The sequence below is a fragment of the Ictidomys tridecemlineatus genome, chromosome 4, assembly GCF_052094955.1.
Source record: "Ictidomys tridecemlineatus isolate mIctTri1 chromosome 4, mIctTri1.hap1, whole genome shotgun sequence".
Classification (NCBI taxonomy): domain Eukaryota; kingdom Metazoa; phylum Chordata; class Mammalia; order Rodentia; family Sciuridae; genus Ictidomys; species Ictidomys tridecemlineatus.
In genome coordinates this window covers 52,316,800-52,340,529 of record NC_135480.1, presented here as the reverse complement: position 1 = coordinate 52,340,529, position 23,730 = coordinate 52,316,800, and the positions used below count along the sequence as shown (strand labels likewise).

Below are 23,730 nucleotides of genomic sequence, written 5' to 3'. Positions count from 1 at the left end.
TTTGGGATACTGGGGATTGAGCCCAGGGGCTCTATTTCACTGAGATACATCCTAAGACATTTCAGATTTTTATTTTGAGATAGGGTCTTGCTAAATTGCTGAAGCTGGCCTCAAACTTGCAATTCTCCTGCCTCAGTCTTCCAAGTAGCTGGGATTAGGTGCATACTACTGCATCCAGCCTCTTGTGAGGTATTTGGGATTTACTATCCCCATTTTCTACATAAGGAAACTGAGCAACCAAGAAAGCTAATTTATCCAGAGAATTTTTTTCACTACACCACAGCTTCCTCCTTAAATGACTATTTGTAGCAGAGATTATCTAGATGTATTTTGGCCATTTCTGATTTCCTAATAACCTGAGCACTTAGATATTATTTTATGATGTAAATTCAATCCACCAAGGTAAAAAGAAAAGGTATGGATAAATAAAATAAAGGTATTGTGTCCAACTGTAACTAAAAATTTTTTAAATATTTAAGAAAAAAAAAAAGGTAAAGGGCTGTCTCCTGCACTGTCCTTTAAAGCCCAGCATTGTTTGCTAGAGCATTGGAATGTGGTTATTTTTCATTTTAAGCTCTACAATACAAAGGGGGAAATGTGCTGTTTTATTTAATGTAAATTTTATCTTTGGTTGGGCCCTTTGAACTCTTGCTAAAGGGGTCATGACTTGGGCATTTAATATGAGAAACACTTCAAGGTTGGACAGAGAAAGGATTGATTGCTTTCTCTTCAAAGCCTTCCTAAATGTATAGCATTAGAAAAGTTCCTAGTTGCCTACAAATCCAGCCTTCGTTCTTTTTTTTTTTTTTTTTTTTTTTTTTGGTACTGGGGACTGAACCACTCAGGGGCACTTAACCACTGAGCCACATCCCCAGCCTTTTTTTAATATTTTATTTAGAGATGGGGTCTTGCCGAGTTGATGACAGCCTTCATTGTTGATGAGACATTTAAGCACACACAGAACTACTACTTTAAGGCCTGAGTCTCAACAAGTGCTAGCATAGTGGGACAGACCACAACCTATGAATCACAGGGTCACAGGGTGGGGCTCCATCCTGCCAGGGTTGGTCCCTTACTACTGTCAGGGAGCTGCTCCACTGGGCCAGGTAGGCTATTGTGCTTTGCTTTCTAGTACTAAAACCCAAGCTACCTGCCTCCTTTGGCCCTTTAATCTGTCTTTGCTCAGATTTCAGCACCTTTGCCAGTTAGACTGGGGAGGGCTGAGTTGAACAGTTTTAATGAACATGATTATATCCCGCTGCATCCAGAGGGAAGGGCACCATGTGCTACTGGGTGTCCACAACTTATTAGTGAGATGGTATATTTCCTCCAGACTCCAGCTGCTGTGTTGACAGTTACCAATGAGGCTGCTCTGAGGTTTCTTCAAGTGCAAGATGTGGAAAGAAGTCCAAAGTTGAAAAATCTCAGAAAGGCATTTGATGAAACATGACTACACTTGAACAATGGAACCAGGGAGCATAACTCTCTGCAATACAATCCAGATAATGCTCAAGGCAAACCCTTCAGTCCAAGTAAAACACCCTACCCTACCCCAGGCACAACTTAGGGCTATTACAAAGAAAAAGCTCATTGTCAACAGTCTGCATTCCTCCAACTTAGTAAATATATCGAGAATGATGGCCTCCATATTGCTTTACAGGTAGCAGCTACCCAGAGAGTTAGATCTCTTCTTCCCCTATGCCCACCTCCCAGTCTTTCAGGGACAAACTAAGCTTGGCCAGTATCATAGCCGGACTCCCTGTAGGGCAGCCCTGGGCTAGGTAAGCAACTTGGGAAACTGTTGAAATTGACTGAATTTCAGTGTTGAAATTGACTGTATTTATGAACTTACACTCCAGTATGTTTTCAGAAAAGATCACAGGCCAATCAACTATGAGCAGATCACTCAACAGTGAGCAAAAGGTGAAAAGCAAGGGGCACAGCTAAAGGCTTGTTCCCAAGGAGTAAAAGAGAACACGTGAGCTTCTTCCACCCTCTCCACTGGAGCACTTTCTGTACTTAGGTATCCTCTGGGGATAAAAGGATCTGTCAAATACTGCAGCCAAGTACCACTGCGACCAACCATTGGCTTCCTGAGTGTGTTATCAGTACAGTTTGAATAAGTACACGTTCTAGCATATGTGGGCAAGCACTCAACCACTCAGCTACAAATCCAGCTCACCATCTTGAAATTCTTAATAGTTTTATCTTTAAATCTGTTTTGTGGAGTCCTATGCAATAGTGGAGCATGTCCTGAAGACTTGGAGCCTGGGCTCACACACAGTCCTACTCCTGCTGCCTCCCTGGAAGGTTTCTCACCATCACAACCTCCCCACTGTTGGCCTCCTACTTCTTGCCCTCACCCACAATTGCTGCCACCCTCTGCATAAACCCTGTGAAGTGGGGTGTGGTGGTGACCATTCCCACCCTGAGCCTCAGGCATACTCCTTCTCCAAGAGCATTCCAGCTCTGAGCTTTAAAGATACTTGGATAAATCTGTTTACTATGGACTGGCTTGGCAGTGCTGTGGGAAGGAGAGATGCCTGGCAGGAAGGAGAATCTGGCAGATGTCAGGCTCACAAGCACCTGTGACCACAGTCACCTATGAGGTCCCATGTCCAGGATGGTTCTCAGCAGGCTCTGCTGGGATCTTCTTCTCCTTCCAGCTTTCCTAAGCCAGACTTGTGTATGTCTCTTCTAATCAATTCTAATTTTGTGTTATTTCAGTGATTCCAAATATGAGTTAAATACTTTCTTTTTTTTTTTTTAAATCAGGGATTGACCTAGGAGTGCTTAACCACTGAGCTACATCCTGGTCTTTTTTATTTTGAGAAAGGATCTTGCTAAAGTTGCTTAGAGCTTGCTAAGTTGTTGAGGCTGGCTTTGAACTTGGAATCCTCCTGCCTCAGCCTTCCAAGTTGCTGGTATTACAGATGTGTGCCACCATGCCTGGCTGAATTAAATACTCTTGATATTTGCTTTTAAATTTGGCACTGAAGGGGCTGGGGATGTGGCTCAAGCGGTAGCACGCTCGCCTGGCATGCGTGCGGCCTGGGTTTGATCCTCAGCACCACATACAAAGATGTAGTGTCCGCTGAAAACTAAAAAATATTAAAAGTTCTCTCTCTCTCTCTCTCTCTCTCTCTCTCTCTCTCTCTCAAATAAATAAATAAATAAATTTGGCACTCAAGACTTGTTATAGTTTGGATCTTGAATGTCTCCCAAATGTCCATGTGTTGAAGGCTTCATTCTCAGCCTGTGGTGCTATTATGAAATGGTGGAACCTTTAGGAGGTAGAGACTAGTGGAAGGAACTTAGTTCATTGGGGGCATGTCCTTGAAGGGGATATTGGGACCCCAGCCTCTTTCTGCTTCTTGGCTGCCATGGTAAACAATTTTCTGTGCAATGCACTCCTGCTATGATGTACAGTCTCAACACCGGTCCCCAAATCAAACCAACTGTGGACTAGAAACTCCATAACTGTAAGCCAGAATAAACCTTTTCTCTTTTTAAGTTGAATTATTCCAATGATAGAAAGCTGATTAACACAAGTATATAAAGATACATATACAGTGGTACATGCCTATAATCCCAGCAGTTCAGGAGGTTGAGACAAGTGCAAGGTGCTAAGCAACTCAGTGAGAACCCGTCTCTAAATACAAAATAGGGCTGGAGATGCGGCTCAGTGGTCGAGTGCCCCTGAGTTCAGTTCCCAGTACCCCCCCACACACACACAAAAAGATGAGGGGTAAAATCTATGCTAAAACTTTCAATGTTTAATTTTTTTAGAATATTAAATAGCAAATAAAGTCAATGATAAATCAAGATAGAGACTACAAGGGACAAGCTATGTGTGTCTACCTTTTTTTGTATCTGTGTGTGTGTGTGTGCTCACATGCTGTTAAATATACATACAATAAGCTCTGAGTGGTGATGCATACCTATAATCCCAGCAACTCTTTTTTTTCCTTTTTTTTATTGTTGGTTGTTCAAAACATTACATAGTTCTTGATATATCATATTTCACACTTTGATTCAAGTGGGTTATGAACTCCCATTTTTACCCCATATACAGATTGCAGAATCACATCAGTTACACTTCCATTGATTTACATATTGCCATACTAGTGTCTGTTGTATTCTGCTGCCTTTCCTATCCTCTACTATCCCCCCTCCCCTCCCCTCCCCTCTTCTCTTTCTACCCCCTCTACTGTAATTCATTTCTCCCCCTTGTATTATTTTTTCCTTTCCCTTCACTTCCTCTTGTATGTAATTTTGTATAACCCTGAGGGTCTCCTTCCATTTCCATGCAATTTCCCTTCTCTCTCCCTTTCCCTCCCACCTCTCATCCCTGTTTAATGTTAATCTTCTTCTCATGCTCTTCGTCCATACTCTGTTCTTAGTTACTCTCCTTATATCAAAGAAGACATTTGGCATTTGTTTTTTAGGGATTGGCTAGCTTCACTTAGCATAATCTGCTATAATGCCATCCATTTCCCTGCAAATTCTATGATTTCGTCATTTTTTTAATGCAGAGTAATACTCCATTGTGTATAAATGCCACATTTTTTTTTATCCATTCGTCTATTGAAGGGCATCTAGGTTGGTTCCCAGTAACTCTTGAGGCTGAGGCAGGAGGATCTCAAATTCAAGGCCAGTCTCAGCAACTTAGCAAGACCCTCAAAATAAATAATAAAAAGGACTGGAGATATAGCTCAGCGGAAAAGTACCCCTGAATTTAATCTCTAGTACTACTAATAATAATTAATAAAATACATAAACATACATATAATAAAATTTACCATTTTAACTTTTTTTTTTCAGTGCTGAGGATTGAACCCATGGCTTTGTGCATGCTAGGCAAGCATATGTTAGAGTGTGCAATTCTGTGTCATTAAGTAAATTCACATTCTCATGCAACCATTACCACATTCAGTTCCTGAACTTTTCATCACCTAAAGTGAAGCTCTGTACTCATTAAACACTAACTCCCCATTCCTCCTCCTCCTCTCACCCCCAATTATCACCAATTTATCTCTATGAAGTTGACTACTTTAGGCAATTCATATCATACAATATTTTTTTTTTTGGTACTGGGTGCTTAACCACTGAGCTACATACATCCCTGCCTTTATTATTATTTATTTTGAAACACAGTTTCTAAGTTGCTTAGGGCTTCACTAAGTTGCTGAGATGGGAATCAAACTTTTGATCCTCCTGCTTTAGCCTCCAAAGTTGGTGGGATTCTAGGTATGTGCAACATGTCCAGTGAGTATTTGACCTTTATTTATTTATTTTTTGGTACCAAGGATAGAACCCAGGGGCACTTAACCACTCGGCCACATCCCCAGCCCTTTTTGTATTTTATTAGAGTCAGAGTCTCACTGAATTGCTTAGGGGCTTGATAAATTATGGAGGCTGGATTTGAACTCACTATCCTCCTGCCTCAGCCTCTCAAGCCACTGGGATTATGGGTGTGTGCCACCGAGCCCAGAGAGTATTTGTCTTTTTGTGTCTGGCTTGCTGTTCCTTTCAAAGCAATTTTTTCTTACTTTTTGACTTAGAGGCCTCACATTTTCATTTCACGCTGAGCCCCACAGATTATGTAACCTGTCCTTCTGAGAAATATGTTTGTGTTAGCCTTTCCCTTTCTGCTGTAGATGTGTGACTTGTATTTTATGAATTTATATTATCTGTTTCTCCCTTTAGAAAATGGGGTCCTTTATGACAACTGGAAATTTAAACTTTCAAATAACTCTTGGAGGCTTTGCATAGCAGCAGCATCACAGCTAGCTGTTTCCTCTTATTCTAAACTCACCTGGCTTGAGAGATACAAGGACTCCTCAATTCTCCAGGAGATTCATTTTGCTTCCAGGGCATGGCTGAAATTGAAGGGTCAGAAAGTCATGTGAGAGTGAAGAATGTTCAAAATTCAGGATAAACTGCATGAGTGTTACAATGAAAATTCTCTGGCAAAAGCAATTTTGTTTACTTTTCTGCCTAACTGATCTCACCTCTGAGGCCTTCCCTGAGATGCCCAGGATTCTTGAGCATATGAAAGCTCTCCCTAAGCCTGAGCACTTTCACTAATTTGCTCCAGAGCCCCCAACCTCAGAAAGAGACATGAGAAACAGCTGGAATCTGAGCTATAGGCTCAATCCCAGGGCCCACCACATGAATTATGCAATTTCTATGGGAAAAGCAAAGAGTTAAAAGCTCTGTGCCCCAGGGGGATTACCTTATCTTTTAAAACAGGAAACCTTTGCTCCAGAGCAGTGGCTGGGCTTTTGAGCTATCTTGGCCCTGAGAGGACACTAGGTCCCACTTGGGAGCAGGTCCAACACTCATAGGAGGTTTTACCCAGATAAAACTGGTCAGACAGGCTTCCCATTGCTTTAGCCTTTTCTAGTATCCTGAAACTGCTTCATATTCTTTTAACCAATCAAGCAGCAATGACAAAAAAAAAAAAAAAAAAAAGCTCCATAATTTTCTGTAAACATAGGCTTCACTATTATGAAGATGCAATCAAGATTCTTAAAACTAAAAAGAAAAGAACTGGTTCATGAAAGGCATGATGATGCGCCTTGGGGGTCAGCCCAAGGAGGTGTTCTGATGGTTTGGGGAGCAATCCACAAGACTTATCATCTGTGGTTCACCTTATTGTGGGACAAATGGATCAGTTGTGTCCTGACTGGGACAGTTTGGTTTTGCTTTGTTTTGTTTTTTGTTGTCTACAATGCTAGTGATGGGACCCAGAGCCATATGCATGTTAAGCAAGTGCTCTACCACTTAGCTATACCAGCCACAGGAGAATCGTGTATGTGTTATTGGTGACTGAACCTAGGGGCATGCTACCACTTAGCTTATACCCCCAGCCAGGGGCTCAGTAATTCCTGAGTCTGGCCTTGATCTTATGATCCTCCTGTCTCAGCTTCCCAAATCACTGGGATTACATACATGTGCCCCATGGGATGGTCTTTGTAGGCACAAAAGGAAGATCCTCCTGCCCTATGAGTCTATATAAAGAAACTGATAGTAGACAGCTGATAGGAGAAAAAGGTATACACATTTATTATGCACACATGCACATGACAACCACAAAGAAATATGAGACTCAAAAGCCCTAAAGGCTGAAACTTAAATAGCAGTTTAAACTACAGAATGACATAGGGGGTGAGGTTTCATGAATGAGGACAGGAGACATGGAGTAAGTGATTTTGAGGGAGATGAATGAACTTGAAAAACAAACAATAGCCTGAAAGAAAGTCTGTCTGGGTTATGGATGTGGTGTTCTAGTGTTCCTTTCCTAGGAGTTAATCTTCTTGTTTTTTTGTTTTGTTTTGATTTTGGCAGTACTGGGGAATTGAACCTAGGTGTCCTCTACCACTCAATTATATCCCCAGACCTTTTCATTTTTAAAATTTTGAGACAGAGTCTCACCAACTTGTCCAGGCTGACCTCAAACTTGCAATCCTCCTGCCTCAGCCTCCTGAGTTGCTGGAACTACAGGAATGTACCACTTTCCAGGCTATTTTCCCTGTTTGATGAGACTATAGGGATGGTACTCAAGATAAATGTATATCTGTTGGAGAAACCTGTCTTAGATAATTGAACTTCAAAGGAACCCCTCTTTGTGCTTTGGGTGGGTGGAATGACAGAAGGTCAAAAGAAGCTTTGTTCTGGTACTGCTTTTCTTTTTATCAATGTGCCAGACTCTGTAGTATTTTTTAATATTTTTAGTTGTAGATGGACATAATAACTTTATTTTATTTATTTATATGTGGCACTGAGGATTGAACCCAGTGCCTCACACGTTCTAGGCAAGCGCTCTACCACTGAGCTACAAACCCAACCCAGGAGTATCTTTTTTGAGGCCCAACTCCTTGAAGAAAGTCATTTCATGAAAGAAAATGGGGAGAGTAATAGAGAAGAACCCTGACTGCCTCCTCAGGTCACTTGGATGTTACTATGGAAAAAGTGCTGACTTCAGATTTGGGAGACGAGTTTTGTCTTCTTACACAAAGACAACCACTTTTGGCTTTATCTTTTGGTGATACAGGAGATTGAACCCAGGGATGCTTTAGCACTGAGCTATACACCCCAGCCCTTATTGAAACAGGGTCTTGTTAAATTACCCAGGCTGGCTTCAAACTCATGATCCTCCTGCCTCAGTCTCCCCAATCACTGAAATTTCAGGTATGTGCCATCATGCCCAGCTCCACTTTGGGCTTTTATTAATACCTAATAAACAGTGTTGGCCAAAAAAAAATACTTCTGAGGGGTATTTCAGTTTCCATCCAGAGATGCAAATTGCAGTGCTTGACTAAAGACTACTGAAGACTAAATCTCATTCCCATCCAAGACAAATCTCTGACAGAGGCCCCTACCTGTCACTTATTCTTAGCAACATTCCATACTCCTATGCTCAATTCTTCAGGACAGGCAAGGTGGTAGCAGTAAGGAAGGATCAACTATGTCAGGAATGCTCGGGTAAATGAATGAAAATTTGGAGGAAAAAAATTCAAGTTCCACCTCATCAAAATAAACTCCAAATAGATTAAAATGTAATAGACGCACTATACCAAATAGTAATGGTTATGTTTAAGGGTAAATGTCAGCATGCTCAAATCTTTGAAACAATGAAAGAAACTGCAAAGGAAATCAACGTTCAAAAATGTAAAAACTGGACAGAATTTTTAAAAAATTTTTTAGTTTTCAGTGGACACAACATCTTTATTTATTTATTTTTTTATGTAGTGCTGAGGATCGAACCCAGCGCCCTGCGCATGCCAGGCAAGTGCGCTACCGCTTGAGCCACATCCCCAGCCCTGGACAGAATTTTTAAAAGACAGTTGATTAAGAAAAATGTCTTCAAAGAGCAAGCAGATAACATCTCAAATATTAAAAAAGTTTGTTTAAATATAGAGGAACCATCAAGGTAATAATCCTTACAGAAGATAAGTAGGTAATTCACAAGAAGAAATAAAAGTAGTACCTCTACTACTGCATGGGGAAATACTCATTGTTCTTGATAATCAGAAAGTTTAAACATAACTCTAACATAGTTCATTACATCTACTAAAGTGGCAAAGATGTTTTAAAATTATAATGCATAATATTAATAAACTGATAGGGCTGGGGGTGGAGCCCAGTGGTAGAACACATGCAAGAAGCCCTGGGTTGATGGATCCCCAGCATCACAAAAACAAATAAAACGAAGTGGGTAAAATAAGTCACCACATAATTCTTTTTTTTTTTTTTTTTGGTATTGGGGATTGAACTCGGGGCACTCAACCACTGAGCCACATCCCCAACCCTATTTTGTATTTTATTTAGAGACAGGACCTCACTGAGTTGCTTAGTGCCTCATCATTGCTGAGGCTGGCTTTGAACTTTCGATCCTCCTGTCTCAGCCTCCCTAGCCGCTGGGATTATAGGCGAGTGCTACTCTGCAAAACCCAGTCTCAAAATAAAAATAAAAAGGGCCAGGAGTTGTAGCCACACCTGTAATCCCAGCAGCTCGGAAGGCTGAGGCAAAAGGATCACAATCTCAAGGCCTGCCTCAGCTAAAAGCAAGGTGCTAAGCAACTCAGTGAGACACTGTCTCTAAATAAAATACAAAATATGGGGGCTGGGGTTGTGACTCAGTGGTAGTGTGCTTGCCGAGCATGTATGAGACACTGGGTTTGATTCTCAGAACTATCTACAAATAAATAAAATAAAGGCCCATCAACAACTAAAAAATATTTTTTTAAAATATAAAATATGGCTGGGGATGTGGCTCTGTGGTTGAGTGCCCCTGAGTTTAATTCCCAGTATCCCTCTAAAAATAAAATAAAATAATAATAAAATAAAAAGTGGGGCTGGGATTGTGACTTAGTGGAAGAACGCTTGCCTAGCATGTGTGAGGCATTGGGTTCTATTCTCAGCAATGTATATAAATAAAAAATAAATAAAGGTCCATCAACAACTAAAAATATATTTTTTTAAAAAGGGCTGAGGATGTGTAAATCTAAAATCTGGTTCTTTGCAGTGGGAGGAAGCAAGCAAAAAAAAAATTAACAAATTTTGCCCAGCACAGTGGGGCATACCTATAACACTAGCAACTGGAGAGACTAAGGCAGGAAGATCCCAAAATCAAGGCCAGCCTCAGCAACTTAGCGAGTCCCTAGGCAATTTATCCAGATGCTTTCTCAAAATAAAAAATAAAAGAGCTGGGAATGTAGCTCAGTGGTAAAGCACTCCTGGGTTTAATCCCCAACATCAAAAAGAACAAACAAACAAACAAACCTGACAAACCACTTACTAACACATTTTTTACAAAGAAGGTTTCATAAATATAATAAGTGATAAAGGAATAAAATACTTTTGCCTAGCATGCCTAAGACCCTGTATTCCATACCCAGCATTACAAATTTGGAATGAGAAAAGGCTACAGCCATCAGTACAGGGGAAATTATGAGAATTACAAGGGAATGCTTTATTCAATTCTATGCTAATACAATATAAAATATGAATGAAATAGATAATACTCAAGGAAATGTAAATTACCAATAGGGACTTAGAAGAATAGAAAATCTAAACAGATAAATAATCACATAGTCTAGGGGGATGTAGCTTAGTGGTAGAGTGTGTGTCCAGCATGTGCAAGGTGCTGGGTTATATCCCTAGCAACACACACACACACACACACACACACACACACACACACACACACACACACATATCATGGATGAAAGCTGTTAAAAGCTATACCAAAAACAAACAAACAATAAAACCTGATAAATCTAGATAGGTTGGTGAGCATCATTTTTCAAACTTTTCAGAGAAGTAATCATTCTAATACTACTAAAGCTGTTCCAAGGATAGAAAAAGAATGAAGGAAGAAGGTCATGCTGACTATACCTGTCATCATAGCTACTAGGGAGGTAGAGGCAGGAAGATCACTTGAGTAGAGGAGTTCAAGCCAATGTGGGCAATAAAGGGAGACCCAGACTCAGAAAAAAAGAAAGAAAAAGAGAAAGAGGGAGGAAAAAAGGGAAAAAGAAAGGAGAAAGAAAGAGGCAAGGGCCACCAGGCTGGCTCTGTGTTTTAAGCCAAAATCTTACATTGAGCAACATAAAAATTATGGATGTCATTTATGAATTTAGATGCAAAACACCTTAAAACTATATTAATATAATTTTTCAGTATATTTTGAAGCAACTTGACTAAGTATAGTTGGTTTCAGGAAGGAAAAAATGGTATAAGGAAATCCATTAATCCAATTTACCACATAAATAAGTAAAATGAGTAAAAAATAGAATAATGAGAAATATTAAAATTTTGATATAATTTAATATATGTTCCTTAAAAACATTATGTATTAGAGGCTGGGGTTGTGGCTCAGTGGTAGAACGCTTGCCTGGCATGTGTGAGACACTGGGTTTGATCCTCAGCACTACATAACAATAAATAAATAAGTATTTTTTAATTGTAGACAGGTTTAAAAAAAAATTTATGTATTAGGGCTGGGGTTGTTCCTCAGTGGTAGCACACTTGTGTAGCATGTGCGAGGCGCTGGGTTCGATTCTCAGCACCACATAAAAATAAGTAAACAAAATAAAGGTATTGTGTCCAACTACAACTAAAAAATAAATATCTTTTTAAAAAAACATTATGTGTTAAAGGGATATAATACTTCTTTAACATAATACAGATATAAATCCTGTGAATGTTCACACGCACACTAATATATATATATATATATATATATACATACACACACACACACACACACACACACAAATAGTACTGTGTGTGTGTGTGAGACTTAGAATTGAATCTAGGGACACTCCTATCACTGAGCAACATCCCCAGTCCACTTTATTTCTTTTTAATTTTGAGATATGGTCTTGATAAGTTGCTGAGGCCAGCTGGGCACGGTGACATATGCACGTAATCCCAGTGGCTTGGGAGGCTGAGGCAGGAGGATCACAAATTTAAAGCCAGCCTCAGCCCACAATAGCCAAAGCAATCCTTAGTAAGAAAAGTGAAGCAGGAGGCATTACCATACCAGAACTTAAATTATACTACAGAGCTATAGGAACAAAAATGGCATAGTATTGGTCCCAACAAACATGAAGCCTAATGGTATAGAAGAGAAGACACAGAGACAAACACACATAAATACAGTTATCTCATACTAGACAAGACACCATAAACATACATTGGAGAAAAGATAGTCTATTCAACAAATGGTGCTGGGAGAACTGGAAATGCATATGTAACAAAATGAAATTAGACCCCTATCTCTCACCCTGTACAAAACTCAAAGTAGATCAAAGATTTAGACATTAAACCAGAGACCCTACATCTACTAGAAGAAAAAGTAGGCCCAAATCTCCATCATGTCAGCTTAGGAATTGAATTCTTCAACAAGACTGCTAAAGCACAAGAATCAATAAATGGGATGCCATCAAACTAAAAAGCTTCTTCACAGCAAAGGAAACAATGAAGAACACAAAGAGAGAGCTTACAAAATGGGAGAAAATCTTTGCCACCTGCACCTTAGATAAAGTATAAATCTCCAGGATATATAAAGAATACAAAAAACTTAACACTAAAACTACAAATAATCCAATTAAAAATGGGCAAAGCAACTGAATAGATACCTCACAGAAGAAATATTATTGAACAACAAATACATGAAAAAAATGTTCAAAACATCACTAGCAATTCATTAAAACTACACTGAGGGGCTAGGATCGTGGCTTGGTTGTGGCTTGCCTAGCATGTGTGAGGCTCTGGGTTTGATTTTCAGCACTGCATATAAATAAATAAAATAAATGTCCATTGGAAAAAAATATATATATATACCAAAAACTACAGAGATTTCATCTCACTCCAGTCAGAATGGCAGTTATCAAGAATACAAGTAACAATAAATGTTGGCAAGGATATGGGGAAAAGGCACACTCATACATTGCTGGTGAGACTGCAAATTGGTGTAACCACTCTCGAAAGCAGTATGAAGATTACTCAGAAAACTTGGAATGGAACCACCATTTGACCCAGTTATCCCACTCCTCAGTTTATACCCAAAGGACTTAAAAATCAACATACTATAGTGAAACAGCCACATCGATGTTCACAGAAGCTCAATTAACAATAGCTAAGCTATTGAACCAGCCTAGGTACCCTTCAACAGATGAATGGATAAAGAAAATGTGATACATATACACAATAAAATATTACTCAGCTATAAAAAAATGAAATTATGGGCTGGGGATGTGGTTCAAGAGGTAGCACGCTTGCCTGGCATGCATGCGGCCCGGGTTCCATCCTTATACAAAGATGTTGTGTCTGCCGAAAACTAAAAAATAAATATTAAAAAAAAATGAAATTATGGCATTTGCTGGTAAATGGATGGAATGGAGCCTATCATGCTAAGTGAAATAAACCAAAGGCCAAATGTTCTGATATGCAGATGCTGACTCACAGTGCTGGAGGAGGGGTGTGAAGTTTCACCACATTGGCCAGAGGGTTTAGGGGGAAGGCAGGGAGAATGGGAATGGGAAGACAGTATAATAAATCAGACATAACTTTCCTATGTTCATATATGAATACACGACCAGTGTAACTCCACATTATGTATAATCACAAAAATGAGAAGTTATACTCCTTGTATATATGTCAAAATATATTCTACTGTCATGTATAACTAAAAAGAAAAAACAAAACAAAACAAAAAACAACGAAGCCAGTTTTAGCAATTTAGCAAGGCCCTAAGCAACTTAGTGAGATCCTGTGTCTAAATAAAATATAACAAAAGGCTGGGGATATGGCTTAGTGGTTAAACAGCCCTAGCTTCAATCTTTGGTAACAATAACAACAAAAAAAAGTTGCTGAGGCTGGACTCAAACATGCTATCCTCCTGCTTCAGCCTCCAGAGTCTCTGGGACTACAGATATGTGCCAATGTGCCTGGAAAACTAATGTTATTCTTAATATCCCCATTAGAATCAGGACCAAGACATCTCTATTATTTATTTATTTATTTATTTATTTATTTATTTATTTATTTTTAGTGCTGGAGATCGAACCCACTGGGCCTTTGTGAATGCAAGGCAAGCACTCTACCAACTAAGCTATATCCTCAGCCTTTTGATTTAATATTGTTCTTGATGTTGTTCTAATTAATGCAACTAGACAATAAGAAATGAAACACTAGGAAGCAGAATTATTATTGATTATACCATTGTCTACCTAGAAATGAATAACTGTCAGAAATAATATTTCATTTATTTATTTGTGGCTCTGGGGATTGAGCCCAGGGCCTGAAGCATGCATGCTAGTCAAGTATCCTACACTGAGCTACATCCCTAGCCTTTTGTTTGTATTTTACATGTTTTTATTCTACACTGACAATTTTTCTGTGTACTATTGTTTCTTGGATTTGACTGGCAAGTATCACAACCCTAAAGGCCCTGGAAGTTATCAGAGTGGATGGTGAAAGGTGAGTAGGGATGGGCAGAAAACAAAAGCCTGGCTGCTTCAAACTCATTAAATGGAAGGCAGGTGATCCTGTTAACACTGAGTGGGAATATTGCTCACAATTCTAACATTCTAGCTGCACTTTCTTGGAAGGAAGGCTATTATGAACCAGCAGGGGCCAGGAAGCTCTTGCTTATCAGCAGCTCTTCACAGATAGCAGCCAGAACACAAAGCTGCTTGTCTGAGACTGACTTGGAAGGCCAGGTCAGATAAAGTAAACAAATTAAGAGAAAAAAAAGTGCAGGGTTCTTTCCCAAGAATAAAGCTAGAGGGAGGAGGGGTGGGAAAGACTTGTGGAGAAGTGAGGAAAGGGAAGGTCTCAGGCATAAGGAAGCTGAAAGAAAGGAGCACTCCAATCATGTCAAATCTTCAGAACTTGCTATAATTTTGTCTGCCTTATCCAGTTTTAGAGAGAACTAGGATTTGTTTCTGGCTCTCTCTTTGATAAGCACTCAGGCACTTTGACTTATTTTTGTCTCATTCAATCCATTACAAGTCAGAGCTTTTGACAACTTTGTGTATTTCTTCACATTTTTCTGTGGTAAATGTTTGCTTCAGGTTGATTTTCTTGTTTTTGTATTTTAATGTAATCATCATATACTTTTACAACTTTTCTGATTATGTTATGGACATCTTTTCATTTTGTACAAGTAGCTCTGATTCATTACTTTGCAAAATGTAGTTACTTAGTATGTCATGGACATTTGAGTGGCTTGCAATTTTGTATTATAACCACGATCTCCATTTGGCTGATTTCTTCATTCAGGATTCTACTTAAGTGCTATTCTGAGGAGAATAGCATTCCTCCATCTCACCACTTCTTAATCCTTATTCTGCTTTTTTTTTTTTAAACAGCACTTACTGTGCATTTGTTTACTTATGTATTGTTTGTAATATACTGGTTGCCTCGAAAATGTTATGAAAGTTAGAATTCCTGACTGGCCTCAGTGATACCAGAATGGTGAGAAAGAAAAATTGAAAGTTCAAGGCCAACCTCAGCAATTTAGCAAGACCTTGTCTAGAAATAAAAAAATAAAATAAAGGCTGGGGATATAGCTGAGAAGTAAAGTGCCTCTGGGTTTAATCCCCAGTACCAAAAGAAAAACAAAGAAAGCAAAAAGAAAGTAAAGATTCTTGCAGGCATGTTAGGGAACTTCCATAGCTAATCCTATAATCCCAGCTACTCAGAAGGGTAAGGCAGGAAGACAGAAATTCAAGATAAACTTGGGCAATTTATTGAGACGCTGTCTCAAGATTTAAAAAAATTAAAAAAGGCTAACTATCAGGAAAAAAAAAAAAGGGAAAATAAAAGGTAAGGACTCCTATGCATCCCTGCTGTGTTCCTAGTGCCCAGAAGGTGCCAAGTCCAAAGGGATATCTAAGTATTTACTTGGTGAACTAATCATATAACAGTAAACATTCTTTTACATATTTTTGTAAATCTGTACAAATGTTTCAGTAGTGTTGCTGTACCAAAGAGTGTGAATATTTAAATTGTGACAGAAATCACCAAAATAATCTTTTAAAAATGGTACCAATTCAGCAGGGCTCAGTGGTGCCTGTAATCCCAGTGATGTGGGAGGCTGAGGCAAGAGGACTGTGAGTTCAAAGCCAGCTTCAGCAATTCAGCACAAGTAATTTAGCAAGACCCTTTCTCAAAATAATATAAAAAAATGGGTAGAGATGTGGCTAAGTGGTTAAGCATCTCTGGGATCAAAAAAGGGGGGTACTGGAGTTGTAGCTCAGTGGCAGAGTGCTTGCCTGGCATGTATGAGGCACAGGGTTCAATCCTCAGTACTACATAAAAATAAATAAATAAATAAATAAGATACAGATATTGTGTACATCTACAACCAAAAAAATATTTTTAAAAAGGTACCATTCATATCTACCCCAATAGTAGATAATAATGCATAGTCTGCAGAACACAGGATAATATCAATCTTTGCATTCTCTCTTCTTGATCCGAGAATTTAAAATACATTTGGGTTTTATGATGGGGCAAAAAAGTCATACAAGTCTGGCTCCCTCTGGATCTACTTCATCAAGAGTGTGCCTTCATGTAGGGACTCTAGCCATCACACTGCCTAATTAGTCAGGTCCACCAGCAAGGTCCAGTGATTCTGCTTTCATCAAGTCTCTAATTAATTCTTCCCCTTCATCTTACTCCATTTTTGCTGGGGTAAGAGGAACCAGGTCCTAAACCAACAGTAATACAGTCTTAGAAATACAGTCTCTGTAATGCCAGTTCTATGATTGTATATCGCAAGTTCAGGCAGCCTCAGCAATTTATCAAGGCCCTAAGCAACTAGGGAGACCCTGTCTCAAAAAAAATAAAAATTAAAAGGCCTGGGGAATATAGTTCAGGGGTAAAGCACCCCTAGGTTCAATCCCAGTACCTGAAAAAACAAAAAAATCTTCTCAGAGAGTTCACTGGGTGCCATGGTGCCTGTAATCCCAACAACCCTGGAGACTGAAACAGGAGAATCTCAAGTCAACACCAGCCTCAGCAATTTAACAAAGCCCACAGCAACTTAGGGAGACTCTGTCTTTAAATTAAATAAATAAATAGGGCTAGAGATGTAGCTCAGTGGTAAAGAACCTTTGAGTTTACTCCCCAGTACACTGCCTCCCCATCCACCTCCCTCTCCCCCACCAAAAAAAGGATGAATATGCAGTATTTTTCACATAGTTGGCACTAAAATGTTCTCCTCTCCAAAGCATCCCCACTCTTTGTAGCACTAACAACATTTTATATATATGTGTGTGTGTGTATATATATATACACACACACACACATATATAAAATGTTTATATATATATATATATATATATATATATATATATATATACTGACCAGCATTAAGGGAATATGCAGTTGATAGGCTAAGGTTGGTACCTGAACATGGCAGACACTCAACAGATGACTGTCAAGTAGAGTTGATTTTTGCACTTAGGAACCAGTGTTTTCTTCAGTGTACACATTTACAATACCAAGTGACTGAACATGTCACACAAATGGATGCTCTCTAACCAGCTAGTCACTAGATGAGCTTATCTCTCAATCCTGTCTGAGCAGAACAAAGCCTTTTACAGAACTTTAAGACTTGACTCACCACTTAGTCATCAAAACATAGCAATACTCCAAACATACTTGCTCTTGTTAACAAAAGACCAGCATGAGATGTCTGTATTTTCTCCCTTCCTTCCCCTACTGAGAAAGAGCCCCTTGACTCACTGGCAAGAATCATCTCAACAAAGCTGATTTAAATAATCACACAACATTGCCACCATCTAGGTAATTTCCTGTGTATGTCATAAATCCAGGGGACAGTCAATTAATCAATTATCGGAATGTTTTTTGAGCGGTTGCAATTCTGTTGGACACTCATGATTCCCCGTTTATGACATTTCTGTGATCTTTTCAGTTATTTAAATTCATTAAAGTACAGAGGAAAGTAGCCCTTTGCCTCTGGAAAGGGAAAAAGGGGAAATATTGGATTTCTCTGAATATACTTGATTCCATTCCAAAAGAGTCATTAAATAGCAAATATTGTGCATAATAGCTGCTTCAGAGAGGCATAGTTTTAAAATATGTTGGTTTTAAACTCCTCTCTTATCTAGGAATGATGTGGTCAGTGGTATTTTCTCTTGAGAAAGGTCTTACAGTTAGTATCATCCATTGCCTGACTGTAGCAGACTATCAAGTCTTTCAAGACCAGGAGCCTGCATGAGGCTGAGAGCTGCTGAAATAATCAGGAGGAGCTTGAGGGCTCCTTTCACTAATAAGGATGTTTATAGCCAAGGTTTTGTACGGGTACAGACACAATTTTAAAATACCCTAGCATGGTCTCTCCTAGCTTAAGACCTCCAAGCAAAAACTGAATTAGAATCTTCAAACTTTTCTTTTTTGTAGTTCTGGGAATTGAACGCAGAACTACAAAAAAGAAAGCACTCATTACTGAGCTACAACCAGAGCCCCCAGATCCTCAAATTTTAATATAGAAACCATATAAGTGAGCCAGGCTTGGTGGCATAGACCTATAATCCCAGTGATTTCAGAGGCTGAGGCAGGAGGATGTATGTTAGAGGCCAGTCTCTGCAAAGAAAAAAAAAATTGAATCAGGTTCTCAGAAGCTTGGTGAGACCCTATCTCAAAATAAAAAATAAAAAGGGCTGGAGAGGTAGTTCTGTGGTAACACATCCCTAGGTTCAAACCCTAGTTAAAAAAAAAATATATATATATATATATATATATATTCATTCCATACCTAACAGATATAATGAAATCTGCCCTTAATCTATCTTATATAAATATTAGGAAATAGTATATTAATAGTCCCTGAAGATTCAGACATTACAAGAAATGTTTATTTCATTAAACTATCAATTGGTTACCTTTACATTGGTATCATTTCTGTTCTGATTTGATTATCCTAGCTGGGTGTGCAAAACTGTCCATTCATATTAAGTAAATTTTGGGGGGGATATAAGGAGTCACATGTTGCATTTACTGACTGTAAAGTCATGTAAATTGTAATAATTTACAAATGTAATTTACAAATGTAAATTATTCTCAAACAACACTGCTATAATTAAAAGCATATTTCTAGCATATACTTAACTATTTGTAAGGAATAATACTAATTTTACATTGAACATCTAGGGAAGAATTTGATTTTGATTAGTTTGTACTTTCAGTATAAGCTGATGAACATTTAGTAAAATGGTCAAACAACCTCATCCATCAGAGGGTATTAAGGCAAGTGACAAAGTAGAGAAATCTAATCTATACCTGAGAAGTCAAACAGGAGCAGTGCTAGGAGTTGCCACATTCTAGCCTGTGACCTGGATTCCTGAGGTCAACTGGCAGTTGGTAGCAGTTAAAGCTGAGGTTTGTTGAAAGAACAAGCAGAAGGGGAAAGGTAAAGATAAGGAAGATGAAGAAAGACAGTTGAACATATTTTTTTTGTGTATTATTTGCCTTTCAAGTGAAAATGTGAGATTTTGACCAATGTGGCTTTTTAATTATAAATATATCAAGTAGGCTCTTTTGAGATGAACTGATTATTTCTCTAGAATCAAAAGCATAAACTAGAAAAGATTCAGCTTTGGGTAAAGCCCCCATTAATTTTATGAAACATTCCTAGAGACTCTACATCACTGAAAAAAAATTTAGTTCTTAGTTCTGAAGGATTTCATACAAAGAACAAAGCTTATATTAGTAAGCAAACATATTCATGTGCTATATATATTTAAAGTGCTTAGGATAATTTAGAAATCTCAATTACAAATCTTCAGGGCAAGAATTTTGCTTATTTTTCTGCCAAGGAAAGTCAGTGGGCTAACAATAGTGGCATTAAAGCCTTTTACTTGCTAAGTCATGGATCTAATCAGGATAAACAGGTTAAGTTTGTTCTCTCCAAAGCTAGAGGCAAAATTGTGACTCAATTATTACAACACTACCACAAGCATGTGGATTCTGCAAAAATTGCCTAGCAACATTACAGCTGGAAACAACATTGGGTAGGGAAGGAAACTAGAAATTTGACTGAGATATGCCCTGGTGCAAATGGGTGTAACTCCTTTCTTGGGTACAGTGTGTGCTGTACTCAATGAGCATGAAATTTTAAAAATCAGAACAGTCATTTAAAATTTCAGTTAGGATGTTGCTGTAATTAAACCATAACACTGTGCCATGTGCTTAGCTGAGGAGGCAGGGCCTGATTTCTCATTCATTATGACACTGGTTTTTTTTTAAGGATTACTAGATCTTCTTTCAGTTATTCCAGAAACATTTATGAAGCACTGTCCTGGGGTCCAAAGCACAATCCTGGTTGGTGGAAGGAGTTCAAAAGACAAATAAAACTTGATTCCAGCTCTGGGTGTGAGAAAAGAGATAAGTTAAGAGAGTTCTACAGTCCATGCAGGTGTGGGCAAGAGTAAATCATGCAGGAAGGCTCTAGGAAGCGGCTCTATCACAGAGTACTGGAGTGTGCCACCTTTGGTTCCATCCCCACCCAAGAGTAGGGATCAACACAGTGCCTTCAGAATGCTGGGCAAGCACTCACCATGGAGTTACACCTTAGCCTCTAGCATTGAGTTTTTAAAAAATACTGGCTTTTAAAAACCAAAGGCTGAATGTTATCTCTGATATACCAATGTTAACACATGTTAAGTGCAGGAGGAAAGAACAGAAATTCATTGGATTGGACAAAAGGGAATAAAGGGGACTGGGGTTGTGGCTCAGTGGTAGAGCACTTGCCTTGCATGTGGGAGGCCCTGGGTTTGATCCTCAGCACCACATAAAAATAAATAAAGACACTGTGTCCGTCTACAACTAAAATATAAACATACACACACACACACACACACACACACACACACACACATATATGGGGATGAAGGGAGAGAGGATGGGAATAGGAAAGACAGTAGAATGAATCAGACATAACTTTCCTATGTTCATTTTTGAACTCACAACTAGTGTAACTCCACATTATGTACAACTACAAAAATGGGAAGTTATACTCCATGTATGTATAATATGTCAAAATGCATTCTATTGTCATGTATAACTAAAAAGAATGAATAAAAAATAATACCAACTTCCCCCCCCCCCATCATTCTACATATTTGTTGGGAACTTACCTCACCCACTGTGGGTGAGGATGCCAAGCATTCAAAGTTCTGGGACTGTGCACTGAGAATTTCCCTTCCCATGTTGCCCCAGTTTGAGAACTTCCAGTTTAGGGAAGCAGACAGATGGCAATGTAGAAGTTGACAAAAACAAAACAAAGCAAACACTGTTCAGAATGTTTACCTCCAAGAAGGGGAACTGGGCTGGAAATTGAAGGGATAGATGGGAAAGTTTTGTATCATTTAAATCTTTATTATTTGGGGGTGGGGAGGCCATAGAAAAAAATGATATAGTGTGACGTCTGCTAACCTTTATACACTTTCATTGAATGAAATAGGAACTGGGATTGTGACCCACTGGTTGAGCTCTTGTCTAGCATGTGTAAGGAAAGGCACTGGGTTGGATTCTGGCACCACATATAAATAAATAAAGGTCCAAAAACAACTAAAAAAATTTTTTTAGAAAACTCTTAGAATAGGCAAATTTAAATGTAAACTTGTCAATTTAGGAAGCAAACCAATTAACATTTTAACTAAGGGCTCTTTTATCAGTGATAAAATAGCACCTAACCCATATCAGAACACTACAATAAACAAGTTAGGGAAGGTCCTTGCCCTCAGGGACCTTATTTTTCCAGCATAGTGACAAACCACCTACTTGGAGGTAGACATAAACCTGTTAAGGAAATAAAATAGAGAATTGTGAAAGACCAAAGGGGGCAAAGAAGGGGATATGAGAAGTTAGTAACTAGGGACATAGAATTCTTATAGAGGAGGGGCTCAGGAGTAACAGTCTAATGAGAAGAGGCCTAAGGGGCTTTAAAGTTCCCATTTACCTACAAAGCACATTTTTATACAAATTCATGCTTTAGATCCATAAAAGCAGCAGTTTTCTAAGGTTATTTTTATTTACATTTCATAGAAAATGTCACTATCTACACCAAATAATTCTGTTATCAGAAGGGACAGAGGGGGAGGTATTAGAGGGTGCTAGAAAACAATCCTTGGCTTTGACCACTCTGGATCAGAAAATGCCTCTCCTTGAAGTGTACAGAGTTCTGATCGTCTATAAGTTTAAAATTAAGTTTGGGTTAGCATACAAAAAGGCATACTTACATTAGCTAGCAAATATTTGTGGAAACAGCTATAGACCCTTTATTGTCATCAGCTGTGATCTCAAGACAATTCAACAAGTACTGACCAGTTTTAAAAATCCAGCTTGATGTTAGCTTTTGAAGTGTTAGAACAACTTAAATCACAAAGTATTAACTCCCATAAAATGCTATGATCAAAAAATAAATAAATATAAGTGGCCATTAACCCAAGATTACTGTCCAATATTGTGAATCAAAAACAAATTCATCACTGGTAGTGGTGCACGCCCATAATCTCAGCGACTAGGGAGGCTGAAGCAGGAGGATCACCAAATTCCAAAGCAGTCTCAGCAATTTAGGGAGATCTCGTCTCAAAATAAAAATAATTGTAGCTCAATGGTAAAGTGCTTCCAGGTTCAATTCCCAGTACTAAACCAAAACTAAAACAAAGAGAAAAACCCACACAACCGAAACCAAACCCACCTGATAATGCATTAAATATCCGCTGACATCCAAAATTCACAAAAAGCGTGCTGTAATCTACTGGTAGTGAGAATACAAACTGTTTTCCTGGAGGGCAAATTTGGCAGCTTAAATCCTTTGACCCAGTAATTCCCACTCCAGCAATGTATCCTAAATAATAATAATACCACAGAGAAAGAAGGATATTAGTCGCGGGGTTATTTACAACAGAAAAACTGGGAAAGAAATTTTGTGTGTGCAATAAGGTACAGTTCGACAGGGTACGAGGGGAACTGTTTTCTCTAGTTAGACCTTAGCTGCCGGGCCAACCCGTTTTGCCAACACAGGCCCACGTGCAGGCTGACAAACACCGTGGTCGCTTGGTGGGCACCAGTTTGGGGTAGCGCCACCGGGGTGCTGCTTCTGTTTACAGGGACAAGCCTTGGCTCGGCTGCAGGGGGGACCACAGGCCTGGAGAGCTCACCTCAGAAGGTCGCACCCGCCCCCAATAGCCACCACCTGAGCAAACTGAGGCTCAGAGGACGCGCCCCACAGCCAGTGTTTTCGCGTCGAGAACTCGCGTGTGGGTCCTCTGGTTGACCTCGGTGTCCCTCCTAGGCACACCAGTTCACAGAATTCAGGAAGGTCCGGAGGCCCGACCTCGAGTCCGAAACGTGACTGCACACCGCCACGCCCACAGCGCCCCAGTGGCTAGAGCCAAAGGGACGCCAGGCTGCAGGCGGCTCCGGCTACTGCCCGCCCGCAGGGACCAGGGAGGCCCCCATGCCGCCCTCAGAGTTTCAGACCCCGGGGCGGCCCTCCGGGCGGCCCTGAAGGCCGCCCCACAGGGCGTACCTCGCTCCCTTCGCCCCTCCCTGAAGGCCGCCTGGGGCTCGCTCATAGGTCCGTGGCCTGGCAGCGCGCCGACCGGGAGGCGGAGCCAGAAATTTCGCGCCAAAATCGCGTAGCTGGTTCCTCCCCCGCGGGCTACGTCGCGCCCT

General features: G+C 39.5%; 1 long non-coding RNA gene across 4 annotated transcripts in view; it reads right to left on the bottom strand.

The window, feature by feature from the left end:
- The window catches only part of LOC144377099 (uncharacterized), a 44,667-nt gene extending 21,089 nt beyond the window's left edge, over positions 1-23,578 (bottom strand). For 2 of the 4 annotated variants that reach the window (XR_013437765.1, XR_013437768.1), the window contains exons 1-2: positions 22,751-23,578; positions 5,819-5,882 (exon numbers count right to left, since the gene is read on the bottom strand). This is a non-coding gene — a long non-coding RNA (uncharacterized LOC144377099). The remainder of the gene's footprint in view (positions 1-5,818; positions 5,883-22,750) is intronic. The other 2 variants (XR_013437767.1, XR_013437766.1) reach the window with 2 other exon arrangements.
- Positions 23,579-23,730: the final 152 nt, after the last annotated feature.